Source organism: Sturnus vulgaris, chromosome 2, assembly GCF_052056855.1.
Source record: "Sturnus vulgaris isolate bStuVul1 chromosome 2, bStuVul1.hap1, whole genome shotgun sequence".
NCBI lineage: Eukaryota > Metazoa > Chordata > Aves > Passeriformes > Sturnidae > Sturnus > Sturnus vulgaris.
Genome location: NC_142244.1, coordinates 11,006,554 through 11,018,628, shown reverse-complemented (window position 1 = coordinate 11,018,628; position 12,075 = coordinate 11,006,554). Strand labels below are relative to the sequence as shown.

Here is a 12,075-nt window from a genome sequence, read left to right as displayed (position 1 = left end):
CGCCCACTGACTTTTTGAAAGTATATAATTTTTGTTTTAATGAACCAGCAGATAATTCGGAAAAACATAACATGCAGCAGCTTGGAGGGTGTTTTACTGGTGCCAGGAATCTCCCTGGACAGCATCACATACAGTACAGGGGACAGTCCAACATCAGCTGGGCATGGAGACCAGCCTTGGAAACAGACCTTCAAGGTAATAGTCTTGGAAGTTAGAGATTTTTATGAGGGATTTTAAGCAAGGATGCTGGATCATTCATTGTTTGAAACTGTTTTGAAGTCACTGTCAACATGTTTCCCCTTACAGAGCTATTTCTATTAACAAGAAACATTATCCTATTTTGACCTAGAGGTCAAAACAAAAGAATTGTGAGGCAGAGAACAATTTTATTTATCTTTCTAGAATTAATTACTCCACTCTGTTATTATTATCTTGAGGGACAAAATTATGAGTTTTCTAGGAGAAAAAAAAAATCTGAGTATATTTTTTTTCCCAAATAACTGCATAGAAAAAGGAAATAACAGCCTTAAGTTATGATCTCTACTTTAAAAGATAGAAAATCTGCTTTGTTTTTAGGAAGAGCTTTAATAGATATTTTGGGGGCAGGGGAACTTAGAAATAGCATTTTATTTTGATCAAAAAAATATTAATTCAAACAAAAATTTAATGAGTCAAATGCCTGTAGCCATTTCTAGTAGAAGCAGGTTTGCTTTTATGGAAAAAATGCAAGCTGATGCTAAATGGTAGGTCACTGTTCCTATGCCATTTTGAATTTTTATTTGATGGCTTCAATGTAAAGTCAAGCAACAATGCCAGAGATAGGGAACACAGGAGGGCAAGGTTTTATTTTTAGTTTAATTTGGCTCCAGTAGAATTTAGTTGTGATTCCCTTACTGACGAAGGAAAAAGGTCCCGCTGCAGGACCGAGGGATTTTTCTTCTCTGGCTGTTGTTAGTGGGCAGGCACTGTGCTGGTGTAATCAGCAGAGAGTTATTGCTGCTTTCTGTCTGTTCTGGAGTGTCAGGAACGGGTCTGTATGTGGGAGGGTGTTTTTTAAATAGAAGGGGTAATATTTTGAAAAGTGAAATGGGAACCTATCCCTCTTTGCAAAAATGTCCTAAGTTCTTTGTTCCTTGAAATTAAATTCCAATTCCCATCTGAAATTAAGGCTGACTTCCTACATGACTGGGAGACTTTAAAATGTTTGACCTAACAAGTCCTGCTCTGCTCCCATGATCCTCCAAAGCTGAACTCACACAACAAACACCAGCTTTAAGCTTTTTTTTTTTTTTTTTAATGGTTCCATTTGAATGAGGATTTAGCAACCAATAGGCATTGCTGCCAACCCCTCCAGTGTCTCAGGCAATGTCACTGTCTCCACGATCTGCATGTGTGGCAGATGTGTTGAATGCATCAACATTTACAAAGTGAGTCTCCTGTGGCCATGGGAGGTGCAGTGTGGGATGGGTTATCCTCAGAGCCAGGGCTGACTTTGCTCTGTCTGCACAATGTCTAACTCACAGGGAGTCCTGAGCTGTGACTGGCCTCCAAAATACTGCAAAACTTACTAAAATAAAAGGTATTTAATTAAAATAAGAAATATTAAAATAACATTGGTATTTCATGCCCATGCTACAAAGAAGCATCTGTTGAAAGCCTTAGAAAGGGAGAAAAAAAAAAAAAAAGACTAGGAAAGAGGTAAGGGAAGCAGCAGAAGGCCCTTTTTTCTGCATCATAAGCCACCCAGAGAATATGTCTGTGTGTTCATTTGGTTATTTATTTTGCGTTATGATATCTGACATATCAGAAAACATGAAAGGCATTTGTGAGCCTAAAACAAAAAGTAAAATGGTGCTTGAAAATGATTCTTCGTGAAGGTTTAGTTTTGGTTTTTTGCACATGAGACTAGTCAAGCAGACAGGTTTATTTTAACACTCTAACAAAATTTAGCAACTGGAGACAAACAATTGTCAGCTATTATCATTCCTGCTGCCAAAATTCATTAGGTTCAGGAGCATCAACTAAATCAGGTGCTAGAAGGGAGCACACAGCTACCTACACTATTGCTGGAGATGTGACCCCTTGAGCCAGTGTAGTGTCCACATAGATCCAGGAGACTCCATGACCTATTAAACAGCAAAATATCTCAAACCATAACCTTCCTGCAATTCATTGTAAGCAGGCCATTCCTGTAGCTGCATGTTTCTATCTGCAAAAGACCTTGCTGTCTGTCATGAACCTTGTATCCAGCTTCACTTTTTAAGGTCTGTACCTCATGAAAAAGTAAACACATTCTCCAACATGCTGGTATTTGGTTGTCAGCCTGAGAGAGGTAGGAGGCTGATGGGTTTGGGTACATACTCTTAAACTGATTTTTATTTCTTCTGAGATCTCAGCTGTGAAGAAAGGAAGCTGGAGAAGTCAGCCTGGCCTCAGCAAAATAACCTGCTTTAGAAGAGTAGGCCCAGATCCCTGGGATGTATCTGACTCATGGAATGAATTTGAGTAAAAGAAAATCGTTTAACGACTTTGCTACCTTTTGTTCTCCAAAGTAGTCAGGGTCTTGTTTGGCTAATGACAACTGAAAAAAGCAGATAGCTCTGAATGGTATTGATTCCTTATGTGGCTGGGGTTTTTTCCAAATATTCACTTTTCCATCATCTTTGCATCAGAGAGCTGTGAAGCAACAGCAGCGTGATTTCAATCCCAGTATATTAAAAACCATGGAGAGTAGGGATGCATTCATGTTTGTGGTGTCTGCAACCTCTGGGAATCTGGTGGACTTGCTGAGCTGGAATCTATTGGAGTGAACTATTTTGAAATCCATGGAACTTTTTTTAATCTGTGTAAAGTGAATATCTAAAAGTAATCACTTAAAAGGCGCTCTGTTTGTAGAGTGGCTAAAGAAGATAAAGGAGAAAGGTAGTCTGGCATTAGAGTTTAGTGCTTCTGGAGAAGAGATTAAGAGCTGGGTGATGTCAGCTCCTGCAAGCCCAGAGAGGAGTCAAGAAGGTGTGTCCAAAGGGTGATGATTCAGACTCCTTAAAAATGGAGCCAAGATGGAGATGCACCACAGAGATGTTCTGGAAATGCCCGGCTTGCCAGTAACAGTGACAATGATGCCTGCTGGAACAGCAAGGAGCTGACATCACAGGTCATGGTGTGGTGCTGGGGGACTGTGGGGTGACATCCAACTGGAGACACTCATCAAGCTGTCCCTGCACAGGGCAGTGTCTGACACCCATCCCTATAACCTCCTGCTTGTATCCAAGCATGGAAGTCAAATGGGAACACAGAAAGGGAGGCAGCAACTGGGGCAAACAGGGAGATGGAACATGCTGAAGCCATCCATGGGTTAATCTCTGCAGCTGGGAACCTAAGGTGCAATAACAATGAAGAGATCAAAGGTCAACTTGTATATCAGGAGATGCTGGCCAAAAATACTTGTTTCCCCTAACAAAGCTAAATACTATCCTCAATGACAATATCATGCCAGGGTGGATTATTTCCTTCAAGGAGCCTTCAGTTTTAATTATTTTTATATACACACGCATACATGCAAATGTAAATATTTGTGGTTGAGTTGCACATGGGCCAGAGATATTAAAATAATTAATAAATCAACAAAAAAAATTTAAAAGGGCTTTCAGACTCTCACCAGTAGTCTTACAGAAACAAAGAATGTACATGACACCAGGCTTTATGAACAGCCCCTAGGAGTACATCTGTACAATGTGACTGATACTTCACACTTAGGGCCAAGAATAGTTTTTTAAAAAACAGTGCAAAAATTACACAGGCATTTCCATGACTCTATAGATTACAACAAATACTCAGTGTTTGCCAGCAGACAAGGCTGTGGAACAGGTATTAGCAGATGCTGACTGTATGATGATGACCACTGTAAGTGGATGCTTATTTAAGGGACGTTTTCAGGAAACAGCCTGCTCTTAGGAACAGCCTATAAGTGAAAATGCACTTTGCAAGATTTTTACATCTTGCTGGCTTGCCTTTTGCCATTTTACAGCCAAGGAAATGTTAATGTGTAATAGAATTAGCATTTAGGAGAAGCCTAGAATACTGTTCTTTATAATATAGCCCAGTATTATTATTCAAGACAGGTCTTCTCACAGAGCAATTTAAGCCCCCCAAAATTACCCATCATTACACAGACAGTCCATTTAACATTCTGAAGCTAATCATACAACAACCTACCCTTTCAGAGGAGATACAAAACCTCGCTTGGGTTTTAAGTTCTGATTACAAGATGAGGTTCCAATTGAGAATTTCAGCTGTAAACCAAACGACCTTCAATGACCGTAGACTGGAAAACCTGGTGACTAATCTAAATACATTTCCAGGCAGGGGGAAAAAAACACCACCCAGCTCTTGTTTCTAGTCCTCCGCATTATTAGGGGAATGACAAAGACAAGCAGAATGTGAAAAAAGTCATGACTCCAGTGACCTTCATGTCTTTGTCCCAGAAAGGTCAGGAGTAATCAGCAAAACTTTAACTAGAGCTCAAATTCAGATTTGCTCTCCTTAGAGGCTGGTAAAATTAAATATTCTGTTCTTGTGCTCTGTAAACAGCCACAGTAATTGGTGATGTTTCCCAGCATTGGCTATGAAGATGTATTGGCACGAGCTGAAATTCAGAGAGAGAGACAGTATTTCACTAGGTATATGGCAGATATAACCAAATCCTGATTTCAGCTTGTAATGCTGGGAATCACAATCACATTCCTTAAAATGAGCTCACACTAGGCTATGAGCACATACCAGAATGTCTAGGACATGACTTTATAGTTTGTCATGCTTGTCATCCAAGGCAGCACACCTATTGTCAATATCTGGGATAAAACCCCCACGAAACAGAAAGGCATCAGGCAAGTAAAAGTCTGCAAGAGTAAGCCTGTGAAAATAGAAAATACAGTGAGTAATCTAGAATAGAGCTCATAGGGATTTTCTGACCTTGGCCTGGAATACTTTCTCCCTTTCCTCCTTTTGCATGTCACAGGACTTATTTATTTACTGAATATCCATCCGGATTAGAGCTGTAGAAATGACCATGTTGGATCAGATCATAGGAGACCACGATTTCCAGCATCATACCATTAGTGAGCAGAAGTTTAGAGAAAGGAACTAAGGAAGAAATAAATATATATTCTTGGAAAAATTCTCCTTCTTGCTCCTGATGATAAGGAATTTCCTTATGCTTTGCTATGTAGGAAGGTATAACCTCTCCAGAAGAATTTTTAGAAAACCTGGGTCTATACCTTGGGAGTTTCCTGCTGTCCACACTAATATTTTGTCAGATTTTGAATCCTGCTGAAATCTGACACAAATTATGGCCCCAGGAAACAATGTAACAGACTAATTCTGAGTGCAGAGAACACATGCATATTTCTCAACATATTTTTATTTTGTTTATAATTTGTGTAGTTACCCATTCTGATTCAGAGGTTTCTATGCAGCACCTTGTGTTTTGCATGCTTCTCTTCATAAGGATAAGGATCCAAGTGCCTGGCAGTTTTTCACTTCCCATTTGTGAACCTCCTCACTGCGGGCTTTTGGGGAGTTGGAAGCCAGTACATGTAAGTATTAAAGTCTGAAATTGATTTTTATATACCAGTGTGTACTGCTGTCAACAGACTTCTTGAATCCTGTAGGAAACATTAAAAATGAAAAGCAAGTTTCGAAATTAAGGATCCATTAAATGCTCTCTTCTCCTTCTCCAGCAACTTAAAAATCATGGCACTTACCTTGAACTTTAAAAGGCTCCTTCCTTATGCATTCAGATACTGAGTTGCATTTCCTGTGTCTTGAAACGTAATGAGAGTGGACATCCTGTGCTGCAGAGCATCAGTAAAATTGCAGCTGTCAGTGCAAGACACCTGCAACATCCAGTTTGAGAGCTGTTGAAATGGTGACCAGCATTTCTGAAAAATGTGGAATTTGGGAAGAGTGAGAGATTCTGGTCCAGGATTCAAAATCAGTATCTGCATACTCTGCTTTGAGCCCTGCTGACTTCAGTGAGCATACATGATGTAGAATGCCATTTATCATGAATAAAGCCAATCTTTTGGGCATGCTCTACTGTTGTTAGTGTCTGCACATTCTGCAGACACATTTGGTAACCAGGACTTCCCTAGAAAAATGTTTTGTATGTTGGACAATGGAAAAAGTATTCCAGCTTTTCCTTGTGCATATCTCTCTTGAAAGAGATAGGATGAGAACATCTGAAACACAGCAGGGTAAAAGTGTGAGTAGCCATCAAGAGACTGGGAAAAAATACCTCCCTTTAGCCTTCCAGTTTTCACTCTACCTTTGCTCTCTGTAGGTGATGTAGGCAATAACGGATCAGAGTATATATATATATATACATATACACACACACTCTCTACATATAAATATATATATAATATATTTATATTGGTCCTGTTGATTCAGAGGTAGCCACTATGATATAAATACAATATTGCTCAACACATTTTCCAAAATTATTTTAGGAAAGTGATTGGGTATTAACTAATACATCCTGTGATATAAAGATAATAAGCTCTGTGTAATGTCACTGCAGTTATAAGTATCAATATAGTATGAACCATAAAAATAAATATGCTGTTTCTTTAACATTTCTTACAATGCCACATGTAAATAAATCACAAGATCTGTAATAAGGAAAATAGTAACAGTAAGGAAATTAATAAGATCAATTATTACTTAAAATGGCACTTTCTTTAAAATCCCAAAGAAAAGTTATTAAGATTTTACAAAAGAGAGACAGACAAATATTTCTAGAAATGAGATCACAAACTTTATCTGTCCTCTTCAGCTTCCTCAATTTAGGAAGAAATTTAATATTGTTTTGCATCTACAGCTGCATGCAGTCTTTGCCCAATGCATTATCCTATGCTGCAAGTATGTTTACAATGAAGTTCAAATACTCACAGAGAGATAAAAGATGCTCATATCTTAATGGTGGCTTTATGTCTCAGGAAACTAACCATGCACTTCTTACAGTTCAGAGCTATCAATGCTAAATAATTTTGTAGTCACTGAAGATCACATTCTAGTGCTGTCTAGAAAAAAAAAGTAGTCTCACCAGATGTAAATATTTAGCAAAAATCAGGATTTAATTACGTTACATGATTAAGTGATTTTAAACCCACTTTAGGACAGGAACTTCAGTACTGGGTAATGGCTATATCCTCGAGTTTTATCCTTCTCTTATCTCCAGGCACTGTAGAAACTAAAAACCATTAGAACAGGACAAAAGATCGCCATTACAGAGTTATTAGAAGGGGCAGGAACATTAGGAACATGCTGGTGTTCTGTTTTTAAAAACAAATGACCCATTAATTCACAAAAACAACCCCATTACTGGAGTAACAAACTCAGTTTACGCAAATGTCCCTATCAACATTATTCAAGCCCAAACTTGATTTAATTTGGAAAAGGAATGGATAAAGCTTAGGGTAATGGCAACCTATTAGACCAAGCAGACCTTAATAATACATTTAAGAAAGTGTGCTGAGAGAGTGACATGAACATCAAAAGAGAAACCAAGATAACAAACTGCAGAATAAAGGAGAATTTCTATCTGAAATCGTACCAGAGAAGGCAGAAGGAGAAACACAGGCAGAAGGAGCATGTGCCTAACTATAAGTAAGAGAGAATAATCGCATTAATGTCTGTTTCCCTAAATAGTTTCAGTTTGTTTCTTTATTCTATTTTTACTGAATCTGATTTCTATTCAGGTTCAATTAATAATAATGAGCCTAAAATTAATTTGCATTATCATTTACAATGGATGCTTTGATCATGTATGTAGTTGGAACTATAATGCATACATTACCATATTATGCAAATTGCATTTTCAGCGTCAGCTACATCTGTATATCATTTCTTCATGCCACAATCCTGTGTATTGTCTCTTTGTGTACAGCCCTGTAGAGGGAGAATCTGGGGAGATACTGCCAGGGGAAGTAGTGCTACAGGTGTGCCCTCCTCTTATGATCTCTCTCTAAACACCCAGTGTTAGCATCAGACAGGGGAGAATTTTAACACAGATTGCTTATTTGTGTCTTTTATGAAATTACCCTCCTCCATTGAGCCCACACAGGCAACCAGGCACATACAAGATCCCAAGAACTACCTTTTTTTGTTCTTAACACAAGTGTCTCTCAAGCAGAGCTTGTAACTGCTTGCAGCATACATCTGATGAAATTGTGACCTAAAAAAGAAAGCCGAGCCAGTACCACAATATACATAAAAGATCTGATTTTTAGGTCAAACTTATGCATTCATGGCACTGAACATGCTGGGAGAAATGTTGCATATCAATGGTTAATGCAGCCCCTCAACTCTCCCTCAGCTGACTACATTTTGCCACTGGCCAAATTTCGTATTGCAGTGAGCAGGCCCAAAACTATTAGTAGTTTACATTTTTATACTGCCTTTCATCTTGTGAAATACTCCTTTGCTTTACAGGTTGATACAGAAACCATATAATGATTGTTTAATCTATTACAGCACTGAAACTTTGTGGTGAAACACAGGAAGAATTTAGCAGTCTAGAATAAGAGAGCTCTTTTGGAGAGGAAATGAATACTACAGTGTCCACTTGAAACAAAGATGGGAGAATGTAATTTTGAAGCTTGGCATCTGGCCAGGCCATCAGAGTTAACACACTTTACAAATATAATTACTGCTGTGGGATCTTTAACGAGCAAGGTGGTCAGAACTTTGCTTTAACTTGTCACCCAAAAATGCACTTGGGTCACACCTTGCATCTTCTCATCACACTGACTCATGGGCTGACAAGCAGATGAGATCCTCTTCACTCATTTCTCTCTCTTCTCGTTAGAGCCCTAGGTAACTCTCAAAAATGAATCAAACACCCAAACACTGTCAAAAGAAAATTTTACACTGCTCCCAATTTCATTTTGCACGAAAACCTTTCCATCCAGCCAAGCTGAGGATCATATAAGTTTAGATTCTTCCTCCCACAGATAAATTACTTCAGAGTGGCCCTACAGGCTTGATCCTGCCTTCCAAAGAGATGATGGTGAAATTCCTCCCGTGAGGTTACTAGGCCTCCAGAAGATGATTCATTTGGCCATTTCACTGTGCTTAGTCTGTTTGACAGGAGATAAGAGCAGTGCCCGAGGAAAGGGATGAGTGGGACTGCCCTTTTTTCTTGCCAGTCAGCTGTATGGTTGGATCATCCTGTCTTTTGAAACCTCTTTGCTAAGAACTGAGTCTATTTGCACTGCTGCTTTCCTTCCCAGGATACGCTAGGACGTGATGCATGCAGGATCTTTTGGGTGGAGGAATTTAGCCTGGTGTTATCTGGTGAATGACAAACACTGAATATTGTCAGAAGGAGGTATTCCTGTGAGTCCTCAGCAAAGTGTTAATCTGATTAAACTCCTAAAAACTTACAGACATTAAACAGAAGAACATATTAGTATTGTCAACAAAATTCAGTTCTTAGTCACTCAAACGCAAATGTCAGATATTTGTTGCTCAATATGCAATTAAAAATGATCTGATCACCCTCCAAGCAGAGAACTGACAAAAACATGGGGTGAGGAAACATTTTTGGTTTATCTTCTGCATATAGGAAGATGCTGATAAGAGGGAAGAATCATTTTAGTTCTGCATAGATAAAAAGATCGCTCTTGGCAGAGTAGATTAATGTACCTGTCTATACAAGCATAGAGGAAGAATGAAGAAGGGAAATAGATTAGTATTCTGCTGTACATGGGACAATCAAATACCATCCTTGGACTGGCAACTGGACTAATAATAATCACTGTAATAAACCAGGTCCTTTATATCTATGATATGCAGTACTAGCTAAAAGGTAACTGCTTCTTAGCAATAATGAGCTGGATTCTTCATCACTCATCACCTTGTGTAATTATTGTGGCGAGTTCAAAACAAATCCATTGTGCTACCAATCAGATTTTTTTCCTTTCATGTTGTGCTTTTCTTGCATGAACATAATGACTACTCATAGAGTAGACAATGAAGAACCAGGCTTAATATATTTATTTTCTATGTAAGAATAAGGAAAATGTAAGAGATCTAATGGATGAGTGCAATAGCTTGGACAAGATCTGTTATTTAAAGTTTAGGTACTTAAATGTTGCCAGAGCCAACCCTGTGGTTAAACAACTCCAAGAAATAAAGAAAAAAGGATAAAAAAAGCAATCTGGCTTAATACCAAATAATAATTTTTCTTCTTTCATGATGATTTATTAGCAGTTGTGTTAGTAAAAGCATGCATAGCAATATTGAATAATATTAAGACAAGTAAACTGCAACAAACTCAGTAATTGAAAAGTCAAAACATCTGATCAAGAAGCATCTTAAATCTGAGATGATTTTTTTATTGGCCAATTTGGTTTTAGTTGAATTTTTTTCTAAAGTACTGTGTTTCTTCATAGCTGAAGTGAGAATAATCAAGGTAAATTATGAAAATAGCCTAGCTATGTGGTAAAGGTCAACAAAAAGTCTTGATAAGATCTGTTTCTTATGAAGATATGCTGTCTGTATTGTCAAGATGGATTAACATTATTACAAAATAGAGCCTGTCAAGAAAGAAAAGGAGATATTAACACAAAGATACTTGTGACAATTAATATTAGGTTTTGGTTTAGACTGTGAAAGCAAGAAAATATAACAACCTCATTAGCTCATCTCTTCATGTTTTTCTTGCATAGGTCACAAGAAGGTGAAGAGATGTTTACTTTTTTCTCCCCAGTTGCTAGCTTGTGGACAGGAATTTTAGTCTTGAGATTAGAAATTGTTAGATTTGTGACTCTATTTCTTTAAGGAGAATTTTCCTGTCTAATTCTTATCACATGTACTACATGGAGCTTTAGAGTTAATGTGGCTCTTATCCACTAGCACTGAACTGGGAATGGAGGGTGAAGGAGTTGCCCACATGTTTCTGTAACCATCTGTTTTCCAGGGTTACTGACTATGTAAATAAAAGTTACTCTGTGAACATGAGCAGTCTTGGGCTCACTTGTTTGTCTTCCAGCCCAAAACTACGAAAGGAACTTCCTTGAAGGAAAGTAGCAACAAAGGTTTAGTTATTTCCCACGATATTGTATATGCAGAGCACACCAATATACAAAAAATGTCTTAGTTAGAGCTGAACGTTTCCAGGGAGTTTCACTGTTACTGTGTCAGAGGCAGTAGAATAAAGCCAGGGAAGAGACCTCAGTCTTAAAAATCCTTCCAAATTTTTTTGCATGGTCAAGTCCCACTGGCAATTATGCCAACAGTTACCAATGATGTTATAAAGAAATTTGATCCAGGAATAAAAAAAAACACTCTTGCATTTCAAAACATCACAGGCCTTGAATTGAACAAAACAGAAGCTGGGAAAGAATTCTCACTCAAGCTATGGCCATGCTCTGAAGGACTTTGGTGTCCTCATTTCTGTGAGGGCTTTTACCTTCAGTGATGATTTGAATCCCTGGAAAGACATACCTGTGACTGAAGTGATCCGAGACATAAATCTGACAGGACAAAATATGGCATGCAGTATAACCCTCACTACCCTCTACATAAATTAGAAACTGTGTGAGCCCATTGAGTTTAAAGCACTTCCCACACGTTTTCAGCTCTTGCTACTTAAAAACCACAGCAAATACCAAGTATGGAAATTTTCTGTACTCACCAGCTGCTTCTTCCTGAGTAACCACCTGAAATTGTTAACAGCATCAAGAGCATCCTAAATGCATCACCACACTATGCCAGAAGGCTAACCAAAAAAATCCGCTTTTCCTGCCTCAATCTGGGAAGAAGACAGTGCAAACTGTAAGGAGGATACCCAAGTTAGTGAGAAGTCTGATCAGTGTGTCAAGCAGGGTTTAATGTTAACAAGTCACCACACAAAATGCAGCCCCACTTTTCTGAACATTTAACCGAAAAAACTGCACAAACATATTGGTATCTGATCTGCAAGAGCTAGCACTTCTGTAATTTTCCAGTGACATAAAACCAGTTAGTACCAACTGAAATACATTAGCAGGTTCAGTAATTAGTAGGCAT

The 12,075-nt window shown here is 38.3% G+C and overlaps 1 long non-coding RNA gene across 1 annotated transcript; it reads right to left on the bottom strand.

The window, feature by feature from the left end:
* Positions 1-3,531: 3,531 nt before the first annotated feature.
* LOC148224623 (uncharacterized) lies at positions 3,532-7,653 on the bottom strand. The gene is made up of 3 exons (XR_015801924.1): positions 6,952-7,653; positions 5,763-5,939; positions 3,532-5,663 (listed from the first exon to the last, which is right to left on the bottom strand). It is a non-coding gene; the product is annotated as an uncharacterized LOC148224623 (long non-coding RNA).
* Positions 7,654-12,075: the final 4,422 nt, after the last annotated feature.